The sequence below is a fragment of the Pediculus humanus genome, genomic scaffold, assembly GCF_000006295.1.
Source record: "Pediculus humanus corporis 1103172108281 genomic scaffold, whole genome shotgun sequence".
Taxonomy (NCBI): Eukaryota; Metazoa; Arthropoda; class Insecta; order Psocodea; family Pediculidae; genus Pediculus; species Pediculus humanus.
In genome coordinates this window covers 1,716,778-1,725,767 of record NW_002987850.1, presented here as the reverse complement: position 1 = coordinate 1,725,767, position 8,990 = coordinate 1,716,778, and positions in this window count along the sequence as shown.

The following is an 8,990-nucleotide window of genomic DNA, read 5'->3' as shown; positions in this document are numbered from 1 at the left end:
ATTATTATTATTATTAATGTTTTTTTTCATGTTGACATTGTAATCAAAATTTTTATTTTCCCCGAGAGAATAAATATTCCTGTCGCTGTCGTTGTTGTTTATGTTACCGGTGCGAAAAAATGCGTGCGCGATTTTCATTCAGAAAAATTTCGAAAAAAAAAAAAAAACTGTCCGTTATGTAAAAAATAAAATAAAATAAAAAAATAAATGTTACGCTAGAATAAAAATCGTAAGAATAAATTATTCATGAAACGAAATGAGTCGCCATTTGTGAATTTTATAAGAACTCCATACATTAGTTATATTTCACCCAGTTTGACACTTAAAATATTCTTCACAGAGCAATAACGCCATTTTTTTTTTTTTAAACGCAAAATTTTATAAAAATTTAAATATACTTTTTTTTTTTTTATTAAAAATTTTTTAGCAACAACGAGGAAAACCATTTTAAAATTGTGTATAACCTAATCAAAAATTTTCAATTTTTTAAATTACATACGTAACAATCGAAAAATTAATAATTTAAATTTTTTTATTATTATTATTACTCTTCGAACTTTTCGAACTTTCTATTTTCGAACCCATTCAAAAAAAAAAAGATCAAAAATAAAATTATTAAACGGCAATTTTTCCAGGTAAAAAAAAAAAAATGGCGTACGCACTAATTCGCTCACCCACGCATATTTTTTTAAAAACCTTTTTTCTCTTTTTTTTAACGTTTAAAATGTAAAACCATTTCACTTCCTCTTCCCCCCCCCCCAAAAAAAAAATCCATAACGTTTAAATATATATAAATTTGCAAAAAAATCTAAAAATGGCGTTTATTCTTATTTTCGATTTAATTATTAATTTAAAAAAAAAAAAAAAACTAATAAAAATAAATAATTATTTTCAAACAATTAATTTCCTTTCCTACCTTTCCCCTCCCTTCTCCGCCCCCTTTTATTATTAATAATAATGATAAAAGTGTGAATAAAGTCTTTAGTAATAATAATAATAGTAATTGCACTAAATTACCCTTTTTTTTTGTTAACCCAAAAGAAATGCATTTTGCACTAACCTCCCCACCCGCAGGGACCAAGGGGAGTGTGGGACTCAGCCGAAGCCACTACCCAACTAAAACTCCTAATACGCTTTTTCCTGGGGAGGAGGGACGGTCGCAGGAGTATGACCCGCAATTCAGCCTCAACTCCCACCCCCAAAGCCGGAATCACCAGATTCGCACTGCGTGGGTGGGTGCGAATCCCCTTCCCCGGCTGAGAGCTGCTCCACCCGATTGGGATTCTTTTTCCCAACGACCATCTGGGAGAGACATTCCCGAAATTCCCTTTCCGCTTTCTTTTTTTTTGTCATTTCACCCCAACTTCCTCCAATTTAAACATTAATAATAATAATAATAATAAAAATTTTTCTTTACCTTAATTTTATATAAAAATCTTAATCCCGATTGATTATCTTTTGCTTCATAACACATTTCGCTTAAGATTAATTTCGAACTCCAAAATCTTTTTTCTTTATCATTTTAAAATTCGTTCGAATCATTTTTTTCTATTTTAAAAAAATCAACGTTCCAGACTCACTAAAACAAAAAAAAAAAAAACTTATTACGTTTACGAAAGTAATATTAATGATAATAACAATGAATTTTTTATATTATTTATATAAAAAAAAAAAAAGGCAGCACAAGGAGTTGAAGTGACTGACTGACTGACGTAAAAATAAAAAAATGATTAAATTGAAGCATTAAATTGTATGAGCTTACATAGTAAAACAAATAAGTTTTACCTAAAGGTAAGAAATAAAAAATAATAATAATGATGATGATGAATAAAAAAAAAACTTTTTAAAATTTTCCATTTCCACGCTTTGTAAATTTTCTTTTCTTTTCTTTTTTTTTTTTTTTTTTTTTGGCTTTTCCCTAGCAACTCCCTAATATAAATTTATTTTCATTATCATTACTTTATATATACGTATCCCATTGTGAAATTTTTAATAACCTGTTATTATTATTATTATCATTGTTGTTTTTTTTTTTTTTGTTAAAGTTAAACGATCATCGTTGCAATTTTTTTTTTAAATTTACGTACTTGTATTTTTCAAAAATGTGGCTTTTTTTCCACGTCGATTTTTTTTTTTTTTTGTCGAAAACGATTCGATTTCTATTCTTTTTTTTTCGAATGTTTTCTAAACGCCATTCACGTAATGATTTTCTCATGAAGGGCAAATGTTGAAAAATAAAAATGACTATCCATCATTCTGTCTAATTTTTTTTTTTATTTCGGTGGCATTTTTTCCGTTTATTTTTACTCCATGTTTGTTTGTGTGTGTGTGTGTGTGATTACAAAATTATTTTCCATACGTTAATTATCCTTTCTTGTTTGAAATTTTTTCCAATTTATTTTCTACGTAAAAAAAAAATATTCAAAATTTACAAAAATTCCACGATTTCTAAGTTTAGCAATAATAATAATAATAATTACAATTAAGTTATTAAAAAAAAAAAAAAGAAACAAAAAAAAGTCAATCAATATTTTTTAATAAATGATGTCGCGTCACGACATTCTAAATATTTTACACTCGATTTATTTTTTATTTATTTATTTATTAATAAACTTACTCTAATAATAAATTTCGTGTCAACAAACGTAAAAATAATAAAAAAAAGATTTCTAAATAAATTTTTAAAAAAACGCGTTAAAATTTAAACAAAGTCGTTGTAGGTGCATTTGCATGAATATAAATTCATTTAACAAATTACTAATTAAACTTTAAGACAATGACTTTATAAAACAAATTATTATTATTATTAGCCCTTTCTTTTTTTTTTTTGGGGGGGGTTTCTTTCAAATTCTTTAACACTCCTCCTTCCACCTCCCCCGTCATCATTTTTCTTATGCTTAAACGTTTTAATTATTGATTTTCTTCCCAACATTAAAGTCCAAATTAAATAACAATAAATAAATAAAAACGGAAAATTAAATAAGAATAAAAAAAATGGGGGGCGGGGTGGGTGGAGAGATGGGGAGAAACGGGAACAAAAAAAAAAAGCTGTTGAAAAATAATTTTTTTTTTGTGAGCTTTTTTTTTTTTTTAAAAAAAAAAGTCTTTAGGATTTAAATCAAATGATTTTCACATTATAAAGGACAACAACACAATGAATTTCCGCCATTAAAAAAAATTTCTTTCTGTTGTGTGTGTGTGTGTCATCATTTACGAGAAAAATTCTTTTTCGAAATGCAGGAGTAGTTTTCATTATTTTTTCTTCTTTTATCATCATTATCGAGAATTTTTTTCCTCATCGAATGCGATGATAACATTTCCCTAATGTGCCACACATACGTAAAACGTACATTTTCGCACCTTTTTTCTTTTATTTTTCAGTTAATTTTTCCCAATCGGTTTTAAAACAACAGATTGATATTGATTTTATTTTCATCTGAAATTATTTTTATTGTTTCTGTCGGTATCAAAACCTTAAACCTTTCTGTATTTTTCTCCTGGGATACCAAAAAAAAAAAAAAAAAAAAAATTTAATAGTTTTGTTTTTCCAATTTTCTCTTTGTCTTAACCATTCTGTTCACGTGTGTGTATCAGCCACAGACAATAATGTATTACGTATGTGACGACAACAGATTCTGAACAAAATTATTGGGTCATTTTTCACTCCCTTTTGATTAAATCTTTAATTTCAACAGCAATTATTGCTCTGCTCATGTTAAGTTCATCCCTTATAAAAGATGTAAACTATTTCATCCTCTAAATTTTCAATTTTTATTTTTTTTTAATCCCATTGTAAGTCATGAGGTGAAGCCACCATCAAAGTTTGTGGGTCGTTTCACACTACGTCATTTCCTGTATCTTCATCTTTTAATCTAACGAAAATATTTTTTAATTTCTTCCTTAGGGATTCTAATGTGGTTCCCGTAACTCTCACGACGTCCGGAATTATTTAACGTTTTTTAACACATCTCCTCCTTTTCCTCATCCTGACACAATATCTTGTTATTTTCATTATCATCATCATCATCATTATTTTTTATATTAAAAAAAAAATCTTTTAAAAGAAAACAACATCAAACAAAAAAATTACTTTCCTAACGAACTTAATATTTAATAATAATAATAATCAAATAATGACAAACATATTTGATACGTTTAAAGGCAAAAAAAAAATGTTTTTGTTTGTTGTTGTTGTTGTGTTATTAATTACTCTATACATAATTTTTTTTTTTTTTTTTTTACCGAGTATCGTATTTTCTCCTTTATGTATAATAAAAATTATTATTATTATTATTATTAATTTTTTTAATGGTGTGTTTCGCGTACTGTTTTAATGAGATTGATTCCCGTTTTATTATTAATAAAATCTTTATTACAAAAAAAAAAATCAATTAATGATAAAAATTAATGTATTGAAAAAATTATTAAAAATAGAAATTTTTTTATTATTATTATTTTCAAAATCAATTATTTTAATTATTTATATAAATAATTTTTTTTTTTTTTAAATCTTTTCGATAAACTTTTTTTTTTTCACAAAAAGGTTTTAACTAAAATCATCGTCCACCAACGTTTTCATTTTTTTTTTTTTTTTTTTTTTTTTTTTTTGCTTTGAATAATTAATAAAAGAGTTCGAAAAGAGAGTTTAATAATTGGTTTTTAGTATTATTAACTTTGAGGTTTTATTATATTTTTCTTTAATTATTGATTTTTCAATTATTATTATTATTATTATTATTTTTTAATAGTTAACGATCGAAATCTATATTGAAGAAATTATAAGGAGAAACACGTTTTTATCATTAATGTTTTTTTTTTTTTTGAAAAATTTTCCGTTAAAAACTAAGATTTAACAAGCGGCGATACTTTAATAAAATATTATTTATTAAGGTAATTATCATCAAATGGCAATATCGCACAATTATATACTTTTTGTGGTAATTATAAAAAAAAAAAATAATAATAATAATTTTGAAGTTAATAAAAAAATTATTTATTTACCTTTTATTTATTTATTTTTTACGAATCTCTTTCTCTCCCCATTTTCAAATTTATTACTTTTGTTCGAAATGAAAAATTTTTTTCCTAATATTACATTATTAATAATAAAAATTTTTGTAATTCTTTTCTGTTTGTATTTGCTAAAAAAAAAAAAAGAAAATTATTTGTTTGTTGTTAAATAAACTGAAAACAAACGTACTTAATGATACAAACAAAGGGAAAAAAAAAATTTTCTGATGGTTTTTTATGTTATGTCGAGAGTGGTGGGTGTACTCTTGTAATCCAACTACTCGAAGGTTAGGTATAGAAGATGTTTAGGGGTGAGAGTTCTGGGACTGGGTTTTTGCTTGATGAAGGGTTGAAACCTTCAACTTGGATGCCTTGGTAGAGGAAGGTTTGATCAAAATGGGCCTAAAAGTCACGGAGTTTGAGCGTCATGAGTTCAAATCTTGGGAATGAAAATTCAATTTCAGCTCGTTCCAACTAGAAGAGACCTTTATCAGAAGATAACTGACCTAGCAACCTTTCGAGTCATTTGGGATACGCTGAAATTTGTTCGAGGGGGTGAAACTGGGTACTTAATCCAAAATAGGATAAATGCAAAGCTGCGATGTGAGAGAACAGATGAAAGTTCAACGAGATTTGCGACCCCGGACATCTCTCTCTCTCTCTCTCTCTCTGGAAACTCGCAGACTTTGTGAAAGAAGAAGGTACGATGGTAACAGATCGGGATTGTCTCTCAAAGGGTAAAAAGGGGGAAGTACCGGGATCTTCCTCAGGTAGGATTCTCACATTCGCGAATGTGGACCTGATGGTTTTGGCTAAGGAGGAGTTTGAGGCTGAAAAGCAGGTTGTACTCTCGCAAACGCCCCTCCCTCCGGAAAAGAACAATGTGAAACACGTCCAGGAGTTTTAGTTGGGTAGCTAATGGCTTCGACTGACTTTTTTTTACAAAAAAAAAATTAATTGCAAAATTAAATTTTGATTATTTATCAATAAATATATATCCCAAAGAATTAATTAAATTTTTTTTAAATCGCGAATTATTTTAATGACAGTTTAAAATAATAATAGTAATAAATTTAATCATTACCTATTTAGTATGAGAAGAAAATAAATAAAATCCTTTGAGTTTTTTTTTTTTGTTCGATGACGACATTATTTTTTTGACAATTCAGCAATGACTCAAAAAAAAAATTGACAACGGACGTCAATTAAATTCTTCTTTTTTTTTAGCATTTAAGAAATTCCTTTAACGAAAATATTTCGTTTTTTAACAATAAATAACATCCTTACTTGACCTATATATCTTCCTTTTAATTTTTTTCTAAAAAAAAAAAAACAAAAGTTTATTAGTTATAAATAATTAATTAATTTCAAAAAAAAAGTTTTTTTTTTTTAAAAAAAAAAGCCTAGTAAAAGTCAATATTTAAAACAAAAACCAATAAAACCTTGTGTAAAAAAAAAAAAAATCACATGTGGCATTAATCCCATTGTTTCTTTACTTTTAAATTATGCATATAAAAAATATTTAAAAAATTCAACACTCCAAAAAAAAATCTTTTTTCACCTGCTGGAAAATTAAAACCTACTTATGACGTGTAAAAAAAAAAAAAAATTGAAACTCGTGTGAATAATTAAACCCCTTGTGTTCGTGATTGTGAAAAAATTTTTTATTTATAAAACCATAATTAGTTTTTTTTGTAAATTTTCGATATGAAAATAAAATTATTATTCTCATAAAAAAATTACCTATTATTATTATTATTATTATTATTATTATTATTATTATTATTATTATTAAAATCTTATAATCTGTGTATAATTTAAAAAAAAAAATTAATTTCGTGTTAAGCCTCTTTTGAAAAAATGTGTGCGTGGATTTGTCTTTTATTATTAACATTAATAAAGGTCTTAAACAAAACTTTTTTAAGGATAAATTTTATATACTTAAACAACAACAACAAATATCATTAATTACACGAATCTTAAACTATCTATTAATTTAAATACTTTGTTAAATTTATCTACTTTTAAATTGATCGCCAATAGATCGAAAATCAATCAATCAATCATTTTAATCAATTTCAATTCAATTTATTTAATTTTAAATAAATTTTTTCGATTTTTTTAAAATGGCGCAAAATCGATTGAAAAAAAAAAAATTCAAATTTTATAAAATGATAATAAATAACTTTAATTAAAATTAATTATTATTATTATTATTATTATTATTTGTTTATAATACACACCGTGGTGTAAAATAATAAATTTGTTGTCATTTGCAAATATTAATTAATAAAATATTTTTTTTTTCCTTTTGATAAAAAAATTTTCCATATTTCATCATTCTGCATTTATTATTATTATTATTTCTCTTACATGCGTGCATTTTTACTTATTATTATTATTATTATTATTATTATTATTATTATTATTAATAAAATTAAAATTAAAATTCATAGAAATCTAATAATAAAATAATTAATTAATTATTAATTTCAATTCGTTTATTAAAATAAATAACATGAGTGTGAATTTTTCCTATTTTTCACACACACACACACACACAGCTTCATTATTATTATTATTATTATTATTATTATTATTATTATTATTATATTTTATATTATGAAGTGAGTACAATTAAAATATATTATTAATATTCAATCTAATTAAAATTTTTATGATGAATAAAAATCCTTAGTCATTTTTCCATGTGTGATTCTGAACGTGTGCATTCTTATAAATTATCTTACATTATTATATGAATATGTTAAATTTAATAATAATAATAATAATGATAATAAAACAAAAGTTTTCAATCAAATTCCTTATAAAAAAAAAAAAAATCAACGGTTAATTAATGCTTATTTATAATAAATTTAAATAAATTGTAATGTTTAACGGTTTAGATGTTTGCAAACAATGTTCTATATAAGGTTTTCCATCTAAATCATATATTAATTTTATAAGTTTTATACTAAAATAATTAACAATAAAATTAATTAGTATTGGTTGTTGTTTGTTATGTTCCAACATTTGAAATTGTGTCAGGTAAAAGATATTATTAATATTATTACAATTCTCAAGTCAATTCTTCTTGTTTTTCCTTAAACTAAATTTTTTATTTATAAACAATAAAAAAAATAAGTTTATTATTATTATTTAAAAGTCATATTTTTTAATTTATAATGAAAATATAATTTTGTAAATTTTTTTTTTAAGATTTAATAATGAAAACTTTTTGATGTTAATCCCTCACCGTAAAATGTTCTACATGCAACTAATTTATTTAAATTCCTATGTACATTTTTTTTTCTTTAATAAAAAAAAAAAAAAAGAAGGAAAGAAACATAAAAAGATAATTTCATTCTACGGTGGTAAAATTTCAACACAAATAAATATAAAAGAGTTTGTTTTAAATTTCAAAAAAAAAGTTTTTTAACCATGTTGTATTTCTTTGTTAATTTTATAAATTACACTATTAATTTACTCAATTTTACATAACATGTTGAAGATTTAAAATAATAAAAAAAAAACCAAGACTTTTATTAAATATAACCACAATTAAGTTTTACCACAAAGAAAAAAAAAAATTTTTTTTTTTTTTTAATGAAGATTAAACAAAAAAAAAAGTTATTTCATTTTATTTTCTCTTCATTAAATTCATAATAATATACATGGTGGTACCTTAAATTTTATTAAATTAAAACAATTAATACATATATATATACATAAATAATTTTAAAATTGTTTTTATATATAGTTTAAAATGTTTTAATTACATCATTTAATGTTAAGTGTGCATACATTTTGATATGAAGGGTATGTTCTAGAAAATTTTGGAAATATTAAAATTTTTTTTATGAATGTTATAATCATTGAAGTTGTTTTCAATTTTTTGATTATATGATACCTGATGTTAGAAAAAATAAATAGAATTTTGTTTTTCACATATCAATTACCCAGTTAATAAAACTATACAA